This window comes from Balaenoptera physalus (assembly GCF_965194825.1).
Source record: "Balaenoptera physalus genome assembly, chromosome: 18".
In the NCBI taxonomy this organism is placed as follows: Eukaryota; Metazoa; Chordata; class Mammalia; order Artiodactyla; family Balaenopteridae; genus Balaenoptera; species Balaenoptera physalus.
This window is the reverse complement of record NC_138899.1, coordinates 70534205-70561253: the sequence shown is the minus strand read 5'-3', so window position 1 is coordinate 70561253 and position 27049 is coordinate 70534205. Positions and strand designations below refer to the sequence as shown.

At 35.4% G+C, this 27049-nt stretch overlaps 1 protein-coding gene and 1 pseudogene across 8 annotated transcripts in view; both read left to right on the top strand.

Moving 5' to 3' along the window:
* NBEA (neurobeachin) overlaps positions 1-27049 on the top strand; it is a 610070-nt gene that overhangs the window by 77563 nt on the left and 505458 nt on the right. The gene's annotated exons all lie outside the window — the stretch shown is intronic.
* On the top strand, positions 1958-21612 carry LOC309647853 (Y-box-binding protein 1 pseudogene; annotated as a pseudogene). The gene has a single exon. The product of its transcript is annotated as a Y-box-binding protein 1 pseudogene (transcript).

Sequence of the window (27049 nt, the reverse complement as noted above, 5' to 3'; positions counted from 1 at the left end):
AACTTGTCATATGGCTCTTTCTTATCACATTCTTTTATACCAACAGTGAAAATAAGTAGTAACTCTGTGTCACCTTGTTTGTACACAAGTACCCAAGTGATAAAGAATCTATTCCTTGAATCCTAACATAGACAATAGAGTACCTACATCAGAGTCAGAACTTTTAAAAGAAAATGCCTCTAAATTTTGGGCATTTCATGAAAATGTATTTCATTAAGATTTGAAAGTTCCCAGTCTGTAGGCATAGCCTGCTGGGCCCCTTATTGTTAATGGAGGTTGACTGTAAGTCCATGGGTGCATGTGTATTTTCTCAACTTGTAAATTTTAGAAGTACAATTACTATCAGGACAGGCATCTGCAAAAATTTTGACATTAAAAAGTTATTTCTGGAAATTCAGAAAATGAAGGAAAGGTGCAGAGGATGCAAATGAAGATCAGATTGTGTTATGACTGGGAAAAAGGCTGAGGTGGTTCACACATTATAGTCTCAATTTTCTTGGTAAAGTAGGAGGCAAGGTCACTTCCTGTGAATGAAGGGATAGTGGGTTACAGTGGAATTTTTAAGGTATGTAGGACATATTAATTAGTTGAAATTTGGTTTAAACTACAAATGAAGCTTACATCATTAGTTGTTATATAATAACACAGTATATTTTTGGCCTCAAAATCTCTGGAGAAAAGAGACAGCATAAAAAAGTTGTATTGGTCAGAGAGTATTGTCTATGATTCTGAGCTTAATGTAGATAGTGTGTCAACATCTGGGCTTTAAAATAAATAAAATAAATTAATTCTCCCCCAAATAATGTCTTCAGAATATCTATACTGTGAAGCCTGTCTCAAGTGATTTTGACCTGTGGATCATGAGAGTGCTAAATAATTTTCTTTATGTGGTTTTGAGCAGTGTAACTTGTCAGTGAATATTTTGTATTTGGTTATCTTTGGTAAACGGCAAATGAGGAAAGATATCACTAATCAGTTAAATAACTCATTAGGTTTGGAAGAAATTTGTAAAATACAGACTTTCTCACTGTAACTTTCTGTAGTATAGTAAAATTTACTCTGAGTTAAGTTGATTTTAGAGCTCCATTTGGTTGGAGTTATTGAATGTTTACAAGATTATGAAGTCTTATATATAAGGTGGCCTTTTGACGTAAACTTGCAAAACAGATTTTAACAAAGTTTAGATATTTCATAATCATTACTGGAGATTTCTTAATTATCAAATAACCTATGTGTCAAGCAATTAGTCTTCATTGCTAGATATTTCAGTATTTAGTTTTGTGTTCTGTCTTTCATTCAAGAAAATGATAGCATCATGGTTTTTTAACAGTTTATTATATTAGGATAAAAGTCTAACTGATAAGAGAAAATGTATAAAACAACCTCCAGAACTAAAAATCCACTTTGGAGATTTTCCAAAACTCGTATGGAAGGGAAAGCTCCTAAGAAACTGATATTCCCACAAATAACCATGTAAAAATTCTGGACATCATGCTGAAAAAAATCCACCTGAGGGCCTTGGAGACTGAATAAAAAGCAGGGATGTTTTAGAGGGGAGTCAAAACATGGAACAAGTGGTCAGCGTGGGCTGAGTTTCTCATTTTTCTATTTTGATGTACCAGCTTCCCAGCCAGAAAAATTAAGGTAACAAGCACTAGGGCAACCAGCACTACAGGGTGATTAATGGGCCCCCAGAAAAGAGGCAGTCGGAAAAGGGTCTGAATTCTATATTTTAAAAAAACACAGTTAAAATCTATGGCTGACCCATGAAACCTTGTATGATCATGATAAACGGATAGTAGATTGTAAGTAAGACTTCAGGAACTGAATTGAGATCTGAGACACCACACACAGAAGGCATGACAATCTGTAATTGTATTTAAACAAGAAAATGACCCCCCAAAACAAAAAACATCCGGATTTTTCAGAATATAGTCTCCACAGGATAATATTCAAAATGTCCAGCATATCATCACAAATTGCTCATCCTATGAAGAGCCAAGAAAATGTGACTTATTCTCAAGGGAAGAGAAAATCGGCACATGCCACCTCCAAGATAACCTAGAATTGTTTAATTATCACATGAAGACTTTAAGGGACTTTTTATAACCAGCAGTGTACAAAAATTTGCTTGTAATGAATTAGCAGGTGGGAATTATCAACCACAACATAAAAAAATCAAATGGAAAATTTGGAACTGAAAAATATATTTAAAGTAAAAAGAAATCCACTGTTTGCTTATTAGCAGAATGGACATGAATGAGAAATAAATGAACTTAGATATAGATTGATTGAAACATTAGAAGAGAGATAGAAAAGATTGGGGGGGGAAGAACTGAAGAGATTTATGGGACAGTCTTGAAATCTAATATGCAAAGTGATGAAATAAAAATTCACATTTGAAGGCAAGACAAGAAAAATTTAAACATAAGGTTTTTCTCTGCCCTTTGGACTCCTTTCTCCCTTCTAGTGTGCATTGTGCATCTGCATTATACATTAACCAGACCTCTCCAATGCAGGAATACCTGCTCAACCATAAAGATCAGTTTTTCTCCTTCTATTGCCAGCCATATAACTCCTTAGAAGATAACAATCCTTTATCAATTCTGTAAGGAGTCATGATGACCCACTACTTGCCTTGTACATGCAGACATGTTTGGTGAACTTTATATACAATGCCAGTATATCATTTCCCTTAAAGACAGCTATTGGTGCAGAACAGACTGGAGATACTAGGCCACACCTAATAGAAGTTCTTAGCTTAAATACTTAGGACCTTATTAATGCTACTAGTTATATTACTTATATTCTGCCTATTTTACAAGATTATTGTTCCTTGTATTACCAAATGTGTTACTGAGCCTCAGATAAAATTAATGATGATTAGGCGACTTGAAATGATTGACCAAATATATAGTCATATGAGATCAGTGATGGTAATAGTGTAACTCTAGATATGGGAAAAAACAACAAGAGGGAACCATTTCCTGGACCATAACCGACTAGTGAGACAGGAGGTCCACAGGCTTTTGGCTACTGTTAACAGAACCTAGTCCAGTAACAGAACATTGGGTGGCCTGTCAACCAAATCCTCGCCTGACATGGGACTGAGTATTCCTAGCGCCATGGGACAAATTGGTTAAGAAATGCCTCCCAAACTGAAAAGGAAGGGATTGGAAAATAATGTTGCCCACCATCCAGTTCTACAAGAATCAAGTCGTTAGCCACTGCAGTTGCTGACTTTTAATACACCCTGAAAGGAGCTCAGGGCAGAGACCAGGAGTGAGACACTCTGTGCTCTGGGAAAACCGGCAGAACTGGCCTTCAGATAGTTTGATATTTTCAGGAGAAGGTTTTATGAACCCAAACTCATACGTTTTCCCATACTTAGAAAAGCACTAAAATCATTAACTAAATGTCTGTTCCTCATGACTAGCATCAGCCTTCTACTGATATGTGCATTTAGTTGCATGTACCCTCTTCACCAAAATCTCATATATACTTGACCTTTCCCCCCTTTACCTTTTGGGAGCAGTTCTCAGAACTCACTAAGAGGCTGTCTCCTGGGTTATAATCCTCAAATTTGGCTTGAATAAAATTTTCCACTTCTTTCTCATATGATTATTGATTAATTTTTAATTGAAAAAAGTGTAAGAGAAGGGGCCAGAAAAAATATTTGAGGAAATAATAGTAGAAACTTTCCCAAATTTGTTGAAAAACTTATATTTATAGACGGAAGGAACTCAGCGAACTCCAAACAAATTAAATTCAAGGAGTACCACAGAAGGCATATTATAGTAAAACTGCAGAAAACCAAAGGAAAGAGAAAATCTTGAAACCAAGCAGAGAAAAACTAGACACAAATAAGGTAAAGAATGATTTGAGTAACTGCACACTTCTCATTAGAAATCAGGGAAGCCATAGAGCTGGAGCAAAACCTGTCAACCCAGAATTTTTCATTCAGCAAATATATTCTTTAAGTATTATAAATGAAAATTAAGACAATTTGTTGCTACCAGAAGTACATTACAGACTGGAGAAGGAAAGTTGGATCATTAGGAATGAATGAAGACCATTAGGAATGATAACTGTATGGGTAAAAATAAAATATCCTTTCTGTTATTTTCTTTAAAATAAATAAAACTGATTAAAGAAAAAATTATTACACTGTCTTTTTGGTTTATAATGTATATAAATGTAATATATATGGCAACTCTAACAGTAGGTTCTGGGGAGGGGATATAAATGGAGCTATATGGTTGCAGACTTTCCATATTTTATAAAGTATCTGCAATATAATGATATTGACTGAAATTCAGTAGCCAAGACAAAAAAATTAACAAATTTTAAATCATTTTCTTTTTTTGAAATGTAAGTCTTATTTAATTTCCCTACAGCCTATGCTGTAGACCTCTTTTTCAAATCAAAGGTAACATATATTCAATACATACTTAATAGAAAGGAAAAACAAAATAAATTAATGCAAGCCAATGGAGACTGAATATGAATAAGAATCATTCACTCTTTCAGTCATTCTTTCTTTTAGTGAATATTACTATTAAATATTGTTTTTTGCCATTGTTATTCTAGGGTTCAGGGGCTAGGGATATGATAGTGAATAAAACAGACAAGAATTCCTGCTTTGACAGAGAAAGACAAATACTGTATTTTTTTACTTAATATGTGGAATCTAAAAAACAAAACAAATCAACAAATATACCAAAATAGAAACATATTCACAGATACAGAGAACAAACTAGTGATTGCTGGAGGGAGGATGGGTGAAATAGATCAAGGGGATTAAGAGGTACACACTACCAGTTATAAAACAAGTCACATAGATGTAATGTACAGCCCAAGGAATATTATAAATAATATTATAATAACTTTGTATAGTGTGTAATCTATAAAACTATTGAAGCAGTGACTGTGTTGTACATCTGAAACTAATATAAGTCAACTGTACTTCAATAAAAAAAATCCCTGCCTTTATTGGGGGGAAGGAGGATGTACATTATCATGGGAGGAGACAGACAACAAAATAAAAAAGAAAAATATATAATGTGCTAGATGGTGATAAGTACAATGTGAAGAATAAAGCAGATAAAAAACAGGGAAAGTGGTAGACTGCAGTTTAAAATAGAGTGATTAGAAGAGGTTTTACTAAAGACCTCAAGGAGATGAAGTTGATACTAGCCACGTGCATCTGGGGAAGAGCTTTCAGGGCAAATGGGAGGGCAAGTCTTAAGGGCATTAGTAGGATCTGACTTGGTACATTAAAAAACACTGTGACTGTGTTTCCTTTTGACTAGGATAGAGAGAGGCAGAGGGAGAGTAGTATGAGATAAATTCAGGTATCAATTAAAGACTTGCAGATGATTGTTCTGACTTTACTATTTACTCTTGAGTGAGACGGAAAGCCTTTGGAGAGTCTTGAGTGGATTGATCTGATAACCAATATTAAAAGCATCAGTGGCAATAGGGAGACTAGTTAGAAGGCTATTGCACATATTTAGGTGAAAGATGATGGTAGTTTAGACAAGGCTGATAGCAGTGGAAAGTAATGGGACTTGACTGGATTTTGATACAGCGTTCCTAAACTAAAACTCTAAGAGGACAGCTTTTGGATGTATTTTGGAAGTAAAGTGAGTAAGATGTTCTGTCACTATAAATATGGGGTAAAGGAGCAAGAGAGGATTCAAAGGTGACCCAGTGCTTGAATAACTGAATTGATGGATTTGTTATTTACTGAGATGGGAAAGACTTGGAAGGACTAAGTTTTGGGGAGGAAGATCAATAGTTTGGCTTTTGACATGTTAAATTTGAAATGCCTATTAGACATCTAAATGGAGAAATGAGATAAGTCTGGAGCTTAGGGGAGAAGTGTAGTTTGGAGATAGAAGTTTAAAGTTGACAGAATATAGACAGGATTTAAAGCCCCAAGACTGGATTTAGGTACCAATGAAGTGAGTTGAGAGACAAAAGATGACTGAGTAATGAGTCCTCGGGAAAGCCAGTGTTCGGAGGTTGCAGAGATGAGGAGGACCCATCAAAGGAAAATTAGGAGAGCAAGGGAGTAAGGGAAGAAGCAGGATAGGATGGTGTCCCGGAAGTGTGTAAGGGAAGGGGAAATGATTCATTTTCAGATGCTGCTGACAGGTTGAGTAAATTGAGGACTGAAAAATGGCTACTGAATTTAGCAGCATGGAGGTCATGGGTAATCTTGATGATCACACCTTAGGCAGTTAGTTGAAGTGGGAGGAAAAAAACTTTAATGAAGACAGTAGTGTCCTTCCAGAATTCAAAGAGAAGCATTAAATGTTTTATAATTGAACGTATAGTTTAGTTTTGCTTGTTTCATTCTATAGTACAGGGGTCCCCAACCGCTGTGCCACAGACTGGAAGCGGTCTGTGGCCCGTTAGGAACCAGGCCACACAGCAGGAGGTGAGTGGTGGGTGAGCGAGCAAAGCTTCGTCTGTATTTACAGCCGCTCCCCATTGCTTGCATTACTGCCTGAGCTCAGTCTCCTGTCAGATCAGTGGTGGCATTAGATTCTCATAGGAGCACGAACTACTGTGAACTGTGCCTGCGAGGGATCTAGGTTGTGCGCTCCTTATGAGAATCTAATGCCTGATGATCTGAGGTGGAGCTGAGGCAGTGATGCTAGTGCTGGGGATTGGCTGCAAATACAGATTATCATTAGCAGAGAGGTTTGACTGCACAGAGACCATGATCAGTCAATTGCTTGCAGACTCATATCAAAACCCTATTGGTGAGTGGCAAGTGACAATTAAGCTGCATCTGGTGGCAGGCTTTATAGTGGCAAGTGAGTCGATGTACTTCAATTATACAGCTGCATCTGGTGGTGGGCTTTAAGTCAGAATCCGACACTTAATTTAGTCCACGCGTGGCCCGCCCATTATTTTATTTACCACTTCTGTACGCGCCTCTTTCCTGCCCTGCACACTGTTCTCAGTCACAGTTTTGGTAAGCCCACAAGCTAACCCTAGCCAAAATGAGTAAAAATCAAACGTCGCTGGAGAGCTTATTTGAAAAGGGGGAAAGACCCAATGATGAGACAGCAGAAGACTCTTAAGACTGCCAACAAAAAGAAAGCTACATTTAAAAGAAAAAACCAAGAGTCCTACTTAAATTATGGGTTCATTGCAACAGGTGATTCACGTTCTCCAAGCCTGCTCTGTATAATGCGTGGTGACTGGCTATCCAACGAAGCCACAAAACCTTCAAAGCTGCTTCGCCACATGGAGACCAAGCACCCTGCATTAAAAGACAAGACTTTGGAGTTTTTCAAAAGAATAAAACGTGAACATGAAGAACAGAAGCAATTAATGAAGGCCACCACTTCATCAAATGTGTCTGCACTGAGAGCATCATTCTTAGTGGCTGACCACATTGCTAAAGCTAAGAAGCCCTTTACTGTTGGTGAAGAGTTGATCCTGCCCGCTGCTAAGGACATTTGTCGTGACCTTTCAGGAGAGGCTGCAGTTCAAAAGGTGGCACGTGTTCCTCTTTCGGCTAGCACCATAACTATATGAATTGATGAAATAGCAGAGGATATTGAGGCACAATTGTTAGAGAGGATTAATGAGTCACCGTGGTACTCAATCCAGGTTGAGTCTAGCGATGTTGACAACAAGGCAACAATGCTTGTTTTTGTGCGATATATTTTTCAGGAGGATGTGCTTGAGGATATGTTATGTGCACTTTTGTTGCCAACCAACACCACAGCTGCAGAACTATTCAGTCTTTGAATGATTCCATGTCAGGAAAACTGAATTGGTCATTTTGTGTTGGTATATGCACGGACAGAGTGGCTGCCATGACTGGACGGCTTTCTGGTTTCACTACTCGGGTCGAAGAGGTTGTTTCTGAATGTGTGTCTACGCCCTGTGTCATCCATAGAGAAGTGCTGGCTAGACGAAAAATGTCGACTGAACTTAACAACGTTTGGCAGGATGTGATTAAAATTACCAACCACATCGAAGTACATGGCCTTAACTCAACGTCTGTTCGTGCAGCTCTGTGAGGAGATGGATGCAGAGCACACACGTCTTCTCTTATACACAGAAGTGAGATGGCTTTCTAAAGGTAGATCACTGGCCAGGGTTTTTGAGTTCCGAAAGCTGCTCCAGAGATTTGTTTTAGAGAAACAGTCACCACTGGCAGCACATTTCAGTGACACAGAATATAGGTCGCAGAACTTGCTTACTTGTGTGACGTATTCAACCTGCTCAACGAACTCAGTCTGTGACTTCAGGGGAGAACGGCAACTGTGTTCAAGTCGGCAGATAAAGTGGCTGCATTCAAAGCCCAACTGGAATTATGGGGGCAATGAGTGAACACTGGGATTTTTGACATGTTTCAAACATTAGCAGAGATTTTGAAATAGACTGAACCAGGGCCTTCTTGCTCCCAGCTGGTGCATGATCACCTATCTCAGCTTTCAGAGGAGTTTGAGCATTACTTCTCAACCACAAAAGACCCCCGAACTGGGAAGGAGTAGATTCACTTATTCGTGAATAAGCCAGGTGAATCGACTTTGTCCATGCTAGAAGAGGATCAACGGCCTGAGATGGCAAATGACAGTGGCCTTACAAGTACGTTTGAGACAACTTCAAATCTCCATACGTCTGGATTAAAGTCGGGCAGAATATCCTGAGATTGCCACAAAAGCACTGAAAAGCCTGCTTGCACTTCCAACATCCTATCTTTGTGAAGCAGGGTTTTCTGCAGTGACAGCAACCAGAATGAGATCACGGAGTAGACTGGACATAAGTAACACACCTCAGGTGTCACTGTTTCCCATCACCTCCAGATGGGGCCATCTAGTTGCAAGAAAACAAGCTCCCACTGATTCTGCATTATGGTGAGTTGTATAATTATTTCATTATATATTACAATGTTATAATAACAGAAATGAAGTGCACAATAAATGTAATGCTCTTGAATCATCCAGAAACCTCCCTCCCGCCGGTCTGTGTAAAAATTGTCTTCCACGAAACCAGTCCCTGGTGCCAAAAAGGTTGTGGACCGCTGCTATAGTACATTTCATACCGAGACGTTATCTCTTCTTATGTGATATTCCTCCGCTCCATTTCCATCATTTTTTTTCTTTTTGAGGAACTGTTTATATGTAGTTGGTTTCTTCTGGTCTCCTGATTATTTCCTTTTACTGTATCACATGTATTTTTATGTCTAGTACATTTGTAAATAAAAATTTTATAGAAATAAAAGGATCTGAGTAATATGTACTTAATGTGCCTTTGAAATATGGTTATATAAACAACTTGCTCTGTAAAATAGGGAAGCTTTATTTTTAAACTATAATATTTTAAATGATTTTCCCTTTTAGCCAGTTTCTTTTGGAAGATTTATACGTACTCAAAATATGCTACCATTTTTCAAGTTAATTGCATTTCATTTTTGGAATTGCCTGCATGGTCAGTTTTTAAGTGACACAAGGAAACAGTTCTCATTACTTTAGAGCTAAACTGTATTTTTGATGAAAGATGGTTTTATGACACCTATTAATTCAGCAAGGATGGCTTCAAATCTTTTTTCTTTTTCCAAAATTAAATCAATCCCTTGGGGATGACAGTTCTCCTTCAAAAATATAATTTAAAATGCTGTAGAGTTCAGCTGGTAGTGGGAATGGAGAGCTGACCCCAGGGAGCCCTGAGTAGCACCCCTATCTCCCCAAGGAGCCACAGCTGCCTCAGCTGGCCCCAGTCACCATCACTACAACCGTGAGCATCCAGGCTGAGGCCCAGCCCGGCGACACCATGGGGAGCAGTGGCCCCGGTGGCTTCACATCTGCAGCGCCTGCCTGCAGGGACAAGAAACCCATCACAGTGAAGGTTTTGGGAACAGTAAAATGGTTCAGTGTAAGAAACGGATGTGATTTTATCAATAGGAATAACACCAAAGAAGATGTATTCGTATACCAGTCTGCCCTAAAGAAGAATAACTCCAGGAAGCACCTTTGCCGTGTAAGAGATGAAGAAACTTGGAGTTTGATGTTGCTGAAAGGAGAAAAGGGTGTGGAAGCAGCGAATGTTCCAGGCCCTGGTGGAGTTCTAGTGCCGGGCAGTAAATACGCAGCAGATGTAACCATGATAGATACCGTCCACATTATAAGGGTGCTCTACACAATTAACAGCAGAATGACCAGAATAATGAGAATGGGGGAAGAACGAGGGATCGGAGAGTGGTCCCAAAGGCCAGTATCTACAGCAGGCCACTGTGCCCGTCTTACTACATGGAGACCCTACGGGTGTCGACCACAGTATTACAACCCTCCTGTGCAGGGAGAAGTGATGGAAGGTGCTGACAGCCAGGGTGCAAGAGAGCAAGGTAGACCAGTGAGACAGAGTATGTAACGTGGTTTGTAGACCACCATTCCACAAGGGCTTACTTCACCCAAGACAGCCTAGAGAGGACCACAGTGAAGGAGCTAGGGAAAACCAAGGAGATGAGACTAAGGTCAGCAGCCACCTCAGCGTTGTTAAGGATGTAGCTTCAATTACCAGTACAGACCCCCAGAAAACCCTAACGTACAAGATGGCAAAGAGAAAAGCAACAGATCCACCAGCTGAGAATTAGTCTTGCCGGAGGCCGAGTAAATGCACTTTTCCCATCTCTACCATCATCTGATTTAGCTATCCAACAAGAAGACATGAATGTAAAGTTTCAGCAATAAGAAATGAAGGAGAGTGGAGCTGAAGACCTCAAGTGCTTGCTCTTTGCCCCTTGACCAGATAGCTAGAAGTATTACCTGCACTACCTATGCAGGCTGGAGTTTTTACTACCTTTACTTAAAGACTCTTTGATGATTACAAACATTTTTTTTTTTAAGGCTGGTTTTTCTCAATACAACTTAAAAGGTTTTTAAATTGTTTCATATTTGTTCAAGTTGAGATTTTAAGAACCTTATTTTTAATTTGTAATATAATAAAAGTTCACAACATGATTTTTTTTCCAAAAAAGTCAGTAAACTTCAAGCACCTGTTAATAAAGTTCTTTAAAAAACCCTGTAGATTCTGAAAATAGTTTTTTTTAAAAAAAATCCTCAATATAAGGAATATTTTGAGTAATAGAATGTATGTGAGTAGTTCTAAGGGGATTCTTTTGCAAAATACACCACTCATTTGATCATACTTGTTTAGGTATATTTGCTTTAAAATATCAAGCATATTACTTTATAGCTATACTATATTTAGAATGCTAGAATTTCAGTGAATGGCAAGAAAAGTGTTCTGTTTTTCCAAAGTTCTAGTTTTATTCCCCCAATGCAGTGCCTTCAGCAGAGCCTTATTTTATTACCCATATTCAAATAATTTTTACCCATTGGTCTTAAAATGGGTAATTCCTACTGGGTTTATCCAGTTAATATACATTTTCTATATACTAACAACTTTCTCCTCTAGCAGCTCTGACTAATAATGTACCTAATGAGCACTGAGGGGAAATAATATAATCTAATGCCACTTTCTCATTATTCAAAGATCTCCAGTTTTTAAAGTGTCATTATAAACTTTTAGATTTAAATGTATTTGAGGTGTTTCAATCTATAGCAGTTACTGTGTTTTTCTTTTAAAAGTTCAAATTGCTCCAACTCTGGGTATCTCTTCTAGTTGGTCTCTTAGTCCATTTGACATGACCCTGTAGTCTTTGATAGCTTCCTTGCTATTTCCTATGACGATGTTTCTGGTTCATCCTGAACATTTTGTTGTTCCAGTCCTGGAATCAGCCGGTACTCCAAGAATCTTTAGTTTCTATTAATAGGAAATTTAGGACTTGCTGTGTTTTATCTCGACCTCCTCTTAGTTAAATCTGTATCTCCTTTCTTCCACATTGAGACTTCTTGTTGGCAAGTACACGGAGGATGTTAGAATTAGAAAAGCCTATAATTACACATATAACAGTCTAAGAACTACACTACCAATACTACCCTACAGACATAATTACTGAAAACAGTTAGTTTGTTTTTCATATGCTCTCTCTGTTCTCCTTGCCATTTTTAATTTCTGAAGTATAAATATTATGGGCTGAATTGTGTTCCCCCAAAATTCATATGTTGAAGTTCCAACTCACAATAACTCACAATGTGGCTCTATTTGGAGATAGGGTCTTTAAGGAGGTAAAGTTATGTGAAGTCATTAGGGTGGGTCCTAATACAATATGAATGTTATAAGGAGAGGAAATTAGAACACAGACACACACAGAAGACACACATGAAGATACAGGGAGGAGAAGTGGGTCATTTACAAGCCCAGGAGAGAGGCTTCAGAGTCCAACCCTGCTGACAGTTTGATCTTGGATTTCTAGAATTGTAAGAAAATAAATTTCTGTTGTTTAAGCTACTTGGACTCTGGTACTTTGTTATGGCAGTCCTAGCAAACTAATACAAGGGATTAACTACATTGTGAATGCACATAGTTATTACATATTATTCTCTCTCATTTTAACTCTTAGTCATAGTTTTAAAGTACTTATATATTTAAGGTTCATCACATTCCTTACATTGATGTGTTTTGCCTATCGAAAGCTTATTCTATAGTTTATTCCTCAGGAAGGACTCATGGGAAGAATGTTTTTTGAGAACTGCATTTCAGTATTAGTTTATCAGGGACCATTATGTTTGACAGCCATTTGCTTGGCTATAAAATCCTTGACTAACCTTTCTTTGTACATCTCAAATATGTTACTAATTTTCTTCTGGCTTAAAGTATTTTTGTTGAAAGTCTGATGACAGTTTAATATCCTTTCTATTGTAAGTCACTTGCTCTTTTTGCCCACATGTTCAAAGGGTTTTGTTTAAATTCATCAATTTTGCTAGATATGTCTTAAATATTCTGAGTTGATTTCTCATTTAAGTGATATGCACTTTCAGTATGCAGTTTTGTATCTTTTTATATTTCAAAGAATTTTTTATACTGTTCACTGTTTGTTCTATTTCCTTGCTTTGGTTTTCTTCAGAGACTTGACTATACATGTTTGATTTACTTTGCTTATCTTTAATATTTGTCACTTTCTCTTGAATCTTCATCTTTTTTTTTTTCTTTCTCATTTTTAAATTTAAAAATAAAGTGAAACTTACAGAAAAGTTACAAGCACAGTAGTAAGCAGTTTTTTCCCTGAGCCATTTGAGAGCATTGCTGACATAATGTCCCATCATCCCTGAATATTGTGTTTGTATTCCTTTATATAATAATTATTAACATCAATGTGTTACTACCATTTAATTCTCAGACTCCATCAAAATTTTGCTAATTGTCCCATAATGTCCTTTTTAGGAAAATGATGTAGTTCACAACATTTACATTATAATGTATCTTTAGTCTGCTCAACAGAACAGTTTTTGTTCGTTCTTTGTTCAGTCTTTGTTCATTCTCTGTCTCCGATGCCTGGCTAATAACCCTGTTGGGTGGACACCCTCGTCACCTCTCTAGGACTTTGACACCATGTTGCCTGGTTATGCTCCTGACTCAGCTCAGGGCTCTGCCATCCTGCTGGCCTCTGCCAGGTGAGCTCCTCACCTCTACCCCTAGTGCAAACCCCTGCCTTGTTTAGCCCTACCTGTTAGCTTTATGAATTTTCAGGAAGGCAGGAGGAATAGTAAGAGGAAAAGAGCTTCATTTCTTTGTTTTTAATTTTTTTGTTTTTATTTTTTTGTTTTATTTTTTTGTTTAATGCCAGCTTTATTGAGATATAATTCACATATATTCAATTCACCCATTTAAAATGTATAATCCAATGGTTTTAGTATATTCACAAATATATGCAACTATCAACAGAGTGAATTTTAGAACATTTTTACCATCTCAGAAAAGAAACCTTGTACCCTTTAGCTCTCAACTTTTTATTCTCTCACTCCTTACCCCATTTCTAAGCAGTCACTAACCTTTCTGTTTCTATAGATTTGCCTATTCTGGACATTTCATACACATTTTGAAATTGGGAAATGATGGGTCCCTTTAATTTCCACATAAATTTTAGGATCAACTTGTCAGTTTCTGAAAAAAAAAAAACACACCCACACAAAACAACAACAATAACAACAAAACCCAACTGTGATTTTGATAGAGATTGTGTTGAATCTTTTATTTGGGGAATCTTACCAACTACACAATATTAAGTCCTCCAATCCATGAACATGGGATGTCTTTACATTTATTCGTGTCTTCTTAATTTCTTTCAAAGAGGTTTTGTACTTTTTGCCATAAGTCAAATGCCAGAAATCTTGGACTTCTTTTGTTAAATTTATTCTCTAGTATTTTATTATTTTTGATGCTTTCATAAATAGAGTTGTTTATAAATGTTATGTTCGGATTTTCTTTGCTAATGTATACAATGGATTTTTATGCTATGATTCTGTATCCTGCAGTCTTGCTGAAAATATTAGCACTAATAGTTTTATCTAGAATCTCTAGTATAATGTTGAACAGAACATTAGCACAGGTATCCTTGTCTTGTTACTGATCTTAGGGGGAACGCTTTCAGTCTTTTAGCATTAAATGTGTTGTTATCTGTGAGTTTTTCATTGATGCTTTTAATCAGATTGGGGAAACTCCATTTTATCCCTACTTTGCTGAACACTTTTTAAAATAAAGGGGTGTTGGATTTTGTCAAATGCCTTTTCCGTGTTTATTAAGGTGATCATTTATTGAGATAATAATATTAACATATTAATTAGTCTAGGTATAGGTTTGTCAATTTTGATCTTTACAAAGAATCAGCTTTTGTTTTTGTTGTGTTTTCTCTATTGTTTTTCTTATTTATTTCAATAATATTTCCTGTAATTCTTAGTGTTTTCTTCCTTCTGCTTGTTTTATGTTTAGTTTGTTCTTTTGTTATCCAGTGTCATAAGGTGGAAGACTTGGTTGTTGATTTGATATCTTTTTTAATATAAACACTTACAGTGTTGCCTCTAAGTACTGCTTTACCTGCTTATGTTTTGGCATTTGTGCCTTTATTTTCATTCATCTCAGAACATTTTATAATTTCCCTTTTGACTTCTTTTTGACACATTTTTATTTAGCAATTTGTTGTTTATTTCCACAATATTTTTGAATTTATGAAATTTCTTTCTATTATTGATTTCTAATTTGATTCCATTTTGGTCAGAGAAGGTACTTTGTATTATATTTACCCTTGTAAATTTAATCAGGTTTGATTTATGGCTTAACATTGCTCTATCCAATATTTGATGTACACTTAAGAGTTATGTATATTCTGCTGTTGTGGGGTGTAGTGTTATAGAGATGTCTTCTAGGTCTGATCACTTTATAGTGTTGTTCAAGTTTTATGTTTCTTTGTTGACTTCTGCCTAGTTGTTCTATCCACTATTCGACCTGGGAATTGAAGTCATCAGCTATTAATCTTAACTTGTCTTAATGTTTCTTCCTTCATTTCTGTCAAGTTCTTCATGTATTTTGGTGCTCCGTTGTTAGATGCACATATGTTACTATCTTCTTGGTGGATTGATTCTTTTATTATTATTAAATGTCACTCTGCCTTTAGTAGCATATTTTGTTTAAAGTCTGTTTTCGCTTAGTACAGCAACTCCAGCTTTCTTGTGGATGGTTGATAAATTTTCCCTTTTACTTTGAATCTGTTTTTGACTTTGAATCTAGAGTATGCCTCCTATAGACAATACATTGTTAGATCTTGTTTTATTATCCAGTCTAATAACATCTGCCTTTTGAGCAGATTGTTTTTCCATTCACCTTTAATGTTACTGATATAGTTGGATTTACATCTGTCGTCTGTCTGTTACCTATGTCTCATGTTCTTTTTAATTCCTTTATTCCTTCTTTACTGCTTTCTTTTGAATTAAATGAATATTTTCTATTGTAGCATTTTTGTATCTTTAATGAATTTTTTCACTCTATTTCTTTTACTTATTTACTTAATGGTTGCTATAGGCCTTACCATTTAAATTTTAACTTATCAGAATCAACTTCAGATTTATACTAACTTAATTCCAGTGAGATATAGAAATGTTACTTCTTATAGATATATTTTGTTTTTCTTCTTTTTTGTGATACAGTTTTACGTAGTACACATTACAATGTTGGTTACAAACCCAACATTACATTATTATAATTATTACTTTATATAGTTGAATGTCTTTTAAGGAAGCTGAGAGAAGGAAATCAACTATGTTTATAGCTTTTGTTATATTAACCTCATTTTTCATTTATGGATTTCCTCATTTGTTCATTTACCACCTGGACTTGTTTCCTTAGCTCAGTATAGCTTTCCCACTCACCTCCTTTGTGTTGTTATTAGCAAGTACATTACATTTTTATGTTATAGGCAAAACCATACTTTATATACACATTATCTTATAAAATTGCTTTGAAATCTGTTAAGAGGGAAAAAGGAGAATAAATACGCATTTATACCATCTTTTATAACCACATGACTACTGGTGCTCTTTGTTTTTCATGTGGATTGAAATTACTGTCACTTTTAGCTTGAAGGACTTCCCTTTGTTATTTCTTGTGAGGTAGGTCAGCTAGCAGTAAATTATCTTAGTTCTTATTTATTTGGGAATGTATCTTATTTTCCTTTTAGATTTAAAAGCTAGATTTGCTGGATATAAATTCTTGGTTGATCATTTTTTCTTTGAGTACTTTGAATGCTTTATTCCTCTGTGTTCTGGCCTCCGTATTTTCAGATGAGAAGTCTGCTGTTGATCTTATTATTGTTCTCTTTTAAGTAAAGAGTCGTTTTTCTTCTGCCGCTTTTAAGATTTTCTGCTCGTCTTTGGCTTTCAGCATGACTATGACTTTTCTGTTTGTAGATTTCTTTGCTTTTATCTTTCTTCAAGTTCATGGGCTTCCTGAATAAGGTAAATTAATGCTTTTCAATAAATTGGAAACTTATCATCCATTAAATTTTTGAATATTTTGCTTTTCTTTTCTCTTTCTTCTCTGCTTTTGGTATTCTCATTCTTCATACCTTAGTACAGTTAATTGTTTCCCACATTTCTCTGAGGCTCTGATCATTCTTCACTCTCTTTTCTCTCTGGTTTTTGGATTGCATAATCTTTATCTGTTTATCTTATATTTGCTAATTCTTTCTTCTGCTTGTTCAAATATACTGTTGAGACCCTATAGAGAATTTTTCAATTCATTGTACTCTTCAACTCCAGAATTTCCATTTGGATTGTTTTTATAGTATCTTTCTCTCTTTTAAAAAATAATACTAAATTTTAATTTTATTGATATTTTAAAATACTAATTCTATTAATATTTTCCCAGGTTTATTGAGAAGTAATTGACTATGTCACGGTATAAGTTTAAGGAGTACAGCATGATGATTTGGTTTACATAGGTTGTGAAGTGATTATTGTAATAGATTCAGCTAACATCCATCAGCTCATATAGATACAATAAAAGAAAAAAAGTTTTTCTTGTGATTAGAACTCTTAGAATTTATTCTCTTCACTTTCCTATATATCAGTATCTATCTCTTAATTGATATTCTCTATTTAATGTGACATTGTCATCATAACTCTATTTACTTCTCTAATTATGGTTTCCTTCAGTTCTTTGAACATGTTTTTAATGGCTGCTTTGAAGTCTTTTTCTGTTAAATCTGACATCTGATTGCTCTCACTAGCAATTTTTGTTGCCTGCTTCTTCTCCCATGTATGGGTCATATTTTCCTGTTTCTATGTCTCTCAATGTTTGGTTGGGAAATGGACATTTTAGGTAATATATTGCTGCATGTCTGGGTACTACTACCCCCGTCTCCTTTTAGGGCTTATTATTTGTTTATTGACTGGATAGATTACTTTAGTGGGTTTTTTCTTAATTTTAATTTTTTTCTTCAATATTTGCAAGAACTCAGCATTGAAGCTGCAGCCTAGAGTGTTTTCTGAATAAAAATTATAAATATAAAATTTTAAATAGATGTCAGAGAGTTCATATTTTATATTTCTTCTTTGAATGCTTTTAAATTTACTTTTCAACTAATACGTACGTTTCATTTATATGATTTTAGTCTTTGGAAATTTGCTGAAGTTTGTTTTATGAACCCAAATATGTGTCCTCTTCGCTAGTTGTTCCGTGTGTTCTTGAAAAGAATGTGTATTGTCCTCTTGTTACACATAGTGTTCCATATTGAAATATTATACTGAAATGTTCTATTTTTAAGAAAGCTGAGTCATGTTACTCCTTTGAGTATAATTAGCACAAAATATGTTCATACATGGTTTTTTCTTTAAAAAATTATAATAGTTTTATTAAAGTATAGTTTACATATCATACAATTCACTCATTTTAAGTATACAAGTAAATTATTTTATATAAGCTTACAGAGTTGTGCAAACATCACCACAATCCACTTTTAGAACATTTCTACCACCCTGGAAAGATCTCACTTGCCAATTCTCAGTCATCCTCATTCTCATCCCCATCCTACTCAAACCATTTTATATAATAATTCTCTTTTGGAAAATTCTTCCTAAAATAATAATCCAATAAATATTGATATTTATGCACAAATCTGCTTATTATACCTTAAAAAATATAAGTTTGAAGACTTGGAAGTGATCTGAATACCACAAATGGGATTAAGATAAGACAATTATTTTATGTACGTAATGGAGTATATCTTTACAGTCATTTAAATTGAATCATATTTTTAAAATATGGTATAATTAATTGTGATGTGAAGTTGTGTTGCTACAATTAGCCAAAGTACGGAATAATGATCTTTGTATAACAGACTGAAAAAATTAAGACCATTCTTTTTCCCCAAATAAGACTGGTTTTATTAGACATCTTACGTTATATTTCCCCAAAAAGATTTTATAACTTCCAAGAGAATATATTAAACATTTTTGCTTCCTTTGTAAGCAGTATGAACCAAATGAAAGTAAAGGTTTTTTTTACCTGATAATGGAATGTACATACAGTTCAGCAGTGTTAAAATGTAGACATGGAGAAGCTATTTACAGTGTTTCACAACACACTTCTCAGTATTTTATTCCAGTCCTTATTTTTAGAAACCATGTACTCTGAGTTCTTAAGTATCATAGGTATAATACCCCCCAAAACAAACAAACAAACAAAAAAGGGTAAGAAGTATCACTAAACTGCTTCAGACAAATTACTTGTAAAATATAGTAATCATGAGCCGAAGAGAGTGGTATCTTTAGTGTTTTGCATGACTTTTTACTTAAATTTACTTAAATTCATTGAATATTATTAAAAATGTTATACCAGTAATTATTAGTACAAGACTTTCAGCTCAAAAGACTTGCTTGCAAGTTCACTGTGGGGCAAAGGACATGGGTGATTTCATATTCATACTTAATGGTTGCTTTGTTTCTCAAAACAAACAATTCTTTGATGCATGCAGTAAATCAAGGAAAAGTGTGCAGCCTCTCTGAAAAGAGCCGAAGAAAAACATTTAAACAGACAAAAACTGAAAAGTGGTAGACTTTAGCAACAGTAGAAAACCAGAGTTTTATGATTGGAGTCCGGAAGGAAGACCAAAATCAAGGAAGATGAAATAGGGTAGTATATTTTTAATCTTAAACATTAGGGGGTAGATGATTTTACTGTAAATCCTGGATTTTCCCTGAGGAAGGAAAAGTCATTTAAAAGTAGCTTTAAAATGACTAGGGAAAACGAAAATGATTACATTATGATGAATTTTCTCATACAACTTCACAATTCAGAAGACATTTATTAAAGCTTTTCTGTGTACAGAGCACTATTATAGTCATTATGGAAGATGCAAAACTATAAATTATCTTTAAGGATCTTACAGCCAAATAAGGGAGAAAGACATAGAAAAGCTAAAAAGTAAAGTTGAATGAAAATATAGTTATGGTATAATCTGTGAACACTAAGTCCTATGTGATCATGGAGAAGGGTTCTGATTGTAAGAACTGGGAAATGCTTGAAGAGAAGACAGCTTTAAAACCAGTTCAGGGGGACTTCCCTTGTGGCGCAGTGGTTAAGAATCCGCCTGCCAATGCAGGGGACACGGGTTCAATCCCTGGTCCAGGAAGATCCCACATGCTGCAGAGCAACTAGGCCTGTGCACCACAACTACTGAGCCTGTGCTCTAGAGCCTATGTGCCGCAACTGCTGAGCCTGCATGCTGCAATTACTGAAACCTGTGTGCCTAGAGCCCGTGCTTGCACCGAGAGAAGCCACCACAGTGAGAAGCCCGCACACCGCAACAGAGTAGTCCCCGTTCACCGCAACTAGAGAAAGCCCACGCTCAGCAGCGAAGACCCAACACTGACATAAATAATTAAATAAATTAATTAATTTAAAAAACAATAAAACAAAAAACAGTTCAGGGAGGTGCCAGGAGCTTTAGGTTCATAAAAATTAAGTGATTTTTGTTTCTTTTGGTGGGGAAAAAATCTGCTTCCCTCTGTTACCTTTCATGAATTCATCCAACTGAAAAACGCTGTTGTTTTTTTTTTAAATCAATTGGTACCCTTTAACTGGTTTCTTTTACTGATGAGGATGACAATTAGAATTCACAAATAATCTTTTAAAACCTACTATCCAGTTTACAGAATTTCTTGCTTAATTAATTCATTTTTAAAACATTCAACCTGACTTCTGATTTTGTCCATAATGGAATAACTGGTACTAGATGTGCCCTACCACTGTAAATCACTATGAAAATGGGCAAAATACACAAAGCATCCGTTATTAGATATTTGTCAGTACACATAGCACAGGCCCAAGATCCTTGAGAGGAGGAAAACATTTTGAGATGAGCTCGTTAATCACCCCAGCTCTCTGGCTGGGGCTAGTATTTTTACTGAGGCATAAAGGAGGTAGAAGCCAGGCATAGCCGGCTGGGCCTGCTGCTCTGAGGTACTGCAACAGCTGGAACTTGTGGGGCAGGGTAGCGAAAAGGAGCAAGCTCTTGGGGTAGGGATAGAAGTCTTTGTCAGGGTTCCCGTGTTGAGATGCTGTGAGCCACGGGAGGAAGAAGATGTTACCAACAGCAGAAGAGAGATACCAGAGGTCACACAGTTGTTTGAGACTTCGGAGTATCAACCCAATTAGAGAAGGTTTATGCCCACATCCTCGGGTGCTCAGTAATTATTAAACAAATGAATGAGGGACTTCCTTGGCGGTCCAGTGGTTAGGACTCTGCCCTTCCACTGCAGGGGGCACGGGTTTGATCCCTGGTCGGGGAACTAGGATCCCTCATGCTGCCTGGTGTGACCAAAACCAAAACAAAAACAAACGAATGATACTAGTGGTGTAGACAATTCAGGGGTTTCCTCTACTAGATTATAATTATTCACACATTTTCCCCATCAAATCATTTCCAAAAAGTGTATGTTTTATCATTCTATGATATTGATTGCTTTTGCAATTTAATTTTTAAAACTTTCAGCCTACCAAAATATCCATTCTTCTGTGCAACTACATGCATATTAAAAAAAAAAATCTTTGGGGAGTTCCCTAGTGGCCTAGTGGTTAGGATTCCAGGCTTTCACTGCCGTGGTCCGGGTTCAATCCCTGGTCAGGGAACTGAGATCCTGCAAGTTTCGTGGTGCAGCCAAAAAGAAAACAAAAACAAAAAAACAACTTTTCTTATATTAGAAGAATGAGTTACATAAAATTACTTGATATTTGTAAATGATTGCTTAATTTGGTATAAGTAGTTTATTAACATTATGTTTAATATTTCTTTTAGATATTGGTTTGTATTAGTGATGTGTTTCTCTTGTTCAGTATTTGAAATATTGCAGTAATTATAGTGCTGGTACTTGGCACTTCTGCTAATTTGATATATGTCACTGTTACAACTTTTTAAGATTTGATTGGTTGAGTCATTTTCAACTATGTTGAAGTACTGACTTCACTTCTTGCATTGAAATACTCTATATTAATCTATTTGCCCTTTGTTGGCATGCTTGTGACTGTAATCTTTTTTTCCCTCTACATTCTTTCTTATCAGGATCTGGTAATAATGATTGTAGGGCATGTGATTGAATAAAATTCAATAATATATTGAATAATTGTTATGTTCAAGGAGCTGTTCTAAAGCTTTGGGGATTAAAAATGATTAAGCTTATACTTTATTTATGAGAATAATTGTATCTGTAAATGTTTATAATTAAAATTTGACATGTGTACCACAAAGGAAACATAATGCAAATACTATTAACGTTTTGGGGAAAGATGATTAATTCCAGCTGCAGAAGATTTAGGAACTCTCTTCATAGAGAAGGAAATTTTTCAGGGTTCTTGAAAAAAATAAATAATTGAGAGGGTGAGCAGGACATGATGATAGAATGTGAGACAGTGGGCATGATTGAAGGAATAGAAGCAAGGGAGTACAGGATGTGTTTATGGATTGATCCATAATTAGGCATGGCTTCATGGGAGAATACAGAGTAGATGGTGTGATTTATGGTAGAATGCGAGGGTGATTATCATAGGTTGAAACCAAGTTATTGAAGGTTTTGAATATCAAAACAATGAATTTGGATTTTCCAGGTATGTGGAATTATCAAAAAATTTGTAGCAAGAGAATGGTTTGATCCTATGTATGTATTTTCCTTGAGTAGTTTGGAGATATTAGAGTTTGAATGATGAGTTTTTAATGAATTCAGATGGATTAATTATTCATTTTGAGGAGAAAATCATTGTACAATGTACAAGTGGCAACATTCTCTTAATTATACATCAGGAAATATGATTCCTTGAATATTGGAATGTCATTACTATGTTAATATCAGCAACATTTGTCACATAATGATTCTGGGGAAAGCAATAGGTTTTGTCAAATATATATTATTCTCACATAAATTCAATGAAAAAATGGCTATATTCTTGACATTGGTGAAGTTTTCAGAGATTAGTGTTAGAAAAATAACATGCCTCTGCTCATATAACAATTAGATAAACTTAGTTTTTTTGAGTTTAGCAGTGTTGTGGCACATTTTCTCATATTTGTGTTAAGTAATTCTAGTTTGGGTAATTAAAGTTCTGCTCAATGAGGCTTTGCCTCATTAGCAACTGTGTCAGTTATCTGAATTACACTGTCATCAGTGCAATATGCCATTACCATAACATTTATGGTAAATGTTTTATGAGTAACATTTAAGAAAAAAATTAACAAAGAAAATGTATGATATTAAGTAGAAAAGGAAATAGTGATAATAGCAGCTACCATTTTGCTTTAAAACTACCAGGTATTGTTCATAGTGCTTTATTTATATTATTTTATATATTGGGTGTGTAGCAGATGAGAGGCAGATAACTTGTGGGTGGTTATCTGTAGGTGACAGAGTTGGGATTCAAACTCAAGTCTGATTGGTTTTGAAGTTACGGCTTTTAACTGTATTGTACTGTACAGACAATATGGTATTTCTGTTTTTTTAAATTTTTTAAAGCTTTTTGTCCAGTTTTATTGAAATACAATTGATACATAACATTTCTTAGTTTAAGGTCTACAACATAATGATTTGATATGTGTATATGTTGCAAAATGATTTATCACAATAAGGCTAATTAACAAATCCATCACCTCACAAAGTTATAATTTTGTGTGTGTATGAAGAACTTTTAAAATCTACTTTCCTAGGAACTTTCAAGTATAGTATTGTTAACTATAATCAACATGCTGTGCATTATATACCCAGCATTTATTCATCTTATAACTAGAAGTTTGTACTTTTTGACCACCTTCACCCATTTTTCCCACCCCCTCCCCCCTTGCCTCTGGCAATCACCAGTCTGTTCTCTGTTATCTAGAGCTCGATTTTTAGATTCCACAGATAGGTGATGTTTGTCCTTCTCTGACTTATTTCACTTGGCATAATGCCCTCAAGGTCCATCCATGTTGTTTCAAATTTCAAGATGTCCTTCTTTTTTTATAGCTGAATACTTAATACCATCTTTTCTTCATTCATCCATCAATGGCTGCTTAGTTTGCTTCCATGTCTTGGCTATTGTAAATAACTTTGCAGTGAACATGGGGGTGCATATATCTTTTTGAGTTAGTGTTCTTGTTTTCTTCAGATAAATATCCAGAAGTGGAATTGCTGGATCATATGGAAGTTTTGTTTTTAATTTTTTGAGGAACCTCCATACTTGTTTCCATAGTGGATGCAATAACTCACTCATCAACTCTTGATTGAGCTTTCAAAGAAAACAAAGATGGCTATGCCAGTCTTTACCCATGATGGGCTGTTTAACAGGTAGAATAATAAAATGTCAGAAGTTTAGCAATATATAACAATAGGTTAGAGTCAATTTGAAATTTGTAAGCTGCTCTTGAAGCTCCACTGGAAATTTTAGGTGGTATAGCATGGTGAACTGTGAAAATTGTCTAATGGTAGGCATCAATTAAATATGGTTGCCTTCAGCATGAATTCTGGTTACAAGCAGAGACTTTGGGGTATCTAAATCTTTGAAAAGAATTTCAGGTTTAACTTCTTCAAAATTTTAGATATAACAATGTGTGTGGTCTAAAAACAATTTTCATCTACTTTTTTGTAAAGTCTGTTTTACTATCTATGTTATTTACCTGCATCCTTCTCCAAAGGGTCGGTTAAAAACAGTAAATATGACAGCTCATCAGAATTAGGAAGTCATGTTATTTGATGCCCTCTCACTTCGACATGTTAACAGACAATTTGAGGATTATATAACATATTTAAGGTTTTTACATGCTTCCTTTTTAGAGAAATTCTGAAATACATTTATTTATACTTTTAATTTCTATTTCCTAGACATTTTGATACTAATACTAATAATTATTTTTTGTTCCATAAGCCAGGGGGTCCCCAACCCCTGGGCCACAGACCGGTAGCCGTCCGTGGCCTATTAGGAACGCGGCCGCACAGCAGGAGGTGAGCGGCGGGTTAGTGAGTGAAGGTTTATCTGTATTTACAGCCGCTGCCCATCACTCACATTACCGCCTGAGCTCCGCCTCCTGTCAGATCAGTGGCGGCATTAGATTCTCATAGGAGCAAGAACCCTACTGTGAACTGCGCATGCAAGGGATCTAGGTTGCGTGCTCCTTATGAGAATCTAATGCTTGATGATGAGGTGGAGCTGAGGCAGTGATGCTAGTGCTGGGGGTTAGGTGCAAATACAGATTATCATTAGCAGAGAGGTTTGACTGCACAGAGATCATAATAAACAGTTGCTTGCAGACTCAAATCAAAACCCTATCAGTGAATGGCAAGTGAAAACAAGCGCAGGGCTCCCACTGATTCTGCATTATGGTGAGTTGTATAATTATTTCATTATATATTACAATGTAGTAATAATAGAAATAAAGTGCACAATAAATGTAATGCAGTTGAATCATCCTGAAACCATTCCCCGACCCCTGGTCCATGGAAAAATTGTCTTCCATGAAACCGGTCCCTAGTGCTAAAAAGGTTGGGGACCACTGCCATAAGCATAGAATTTTATTTAGGAAAATAAATTCTTAAAATATAGATTTATTTTGAAAGCTCATAAAAGGAGAGTTAACATTACATTTTATGTTTTAAATTAATATGGAGGACTGTAATCTTAGCATATTTTAAGCAAGCAAGTAATCTAATTTGCCATGTTTTTGCTGGTGTCGCTTATATTTTAGGATACATTTTTAAATTTAAAATGCTTCATTATTAGTGAACACTGTGGCATGTTGCTTAGATTCACTATTTCATGCATTTCACTGTTGGGGCAAAAATTTGTGAGTAAACATTATTAATATGAATTCATATTCGGAGAATGAATATCTGTTGCAGCTGAAAAAAATCATCCTATTAGCAATACCGTATTTGAAGGATTCTTATTACACCAGCATAAAATCATCTAATGGGGCTATTTATATTTGATTTACTAATTGAAAAAGAGTTTTTGTATAAATTTATCAGAAATGCCCACATTTTATTTTAAAAAATTACCAATAAGCAAAGTCTGTAATTAGGAAGCAAAATCTCCTCTAGAAAGTGGCCCTAAAATAAACAAAACAAAACAAAAAAAACAAAAACTGGAGCATCAGAATAATCTGATCGTTGGATACATGCTTTATGAGTAAAATGTTTTATAAGATACTTGGGGATAGTGTTAGGATAGACCTACCTTATATTGACTTATGCTTCATAATGAACAATATTTCTGGTGAAGCCTTTAGATATTTCCCACGGGCCCTATCTACAACAAAACAATTGGAAAAGCAACAGTTACGGATGATAATCAAGATATCTGAAATATGCACACCCAGTTCAAACCTTTTTGTGTAATCTTAATTCTTCTACTCATGATCTCATCTTTAGTTTGCTATATAAATTTCTCTACAGAACTTCCTTTTTTCTTTTTACTTTTTTGACTTTTAAAAATTAAGATATAATTGATATGTAACATTATATTAGTTTCAGGTGTACAACATGATGATTGGATATTTGAATATATTGCAACATGATCACCACAATAAGTCTAGTTAACATTCATCACCATACATAGTTACAAAATTTTTTTCTTGTAATGAGACCTTTTAAAATCTATTCTTTTAGCAGCTTTCAAATATATCATACAGTATTGTTAACTATAGTCACCGTGCTGTGTATTACATTCCCATGATTTACTCATTTATAACTGGAAGTTTGTACCTTTTGACCCCCTTCATCCATTTTTCCACCCCCCTCCTCCTTGTCTCTGGCAACCACCTATCTGTTCTCTGTATCTATGAGTTCGTTGTTTTATTATTATTATTTTTTTTAGGTTCCACACACAAGTGGGATCATACGATATTTGTCTTTTTCTGTCTGACTTATTTCACTCTGCATAATGCCCTTAAGGTCCATGCATGTTGTTGTAAATGGCAAGATATCATTCTTTTTTTTATGGCTGAATAACATTTCAATGTACATATATACCACTTTTTCTTTGTTCATTCATTTATCCCTGGACATCCTTGCCATTCTCTGCTTTTCTATACATCCTCACCAACATTTGTCATCTCTGACAAATGGGCCATCTGTGTCTTATGTCTTTTTCAGAAAAATGTCTGTTC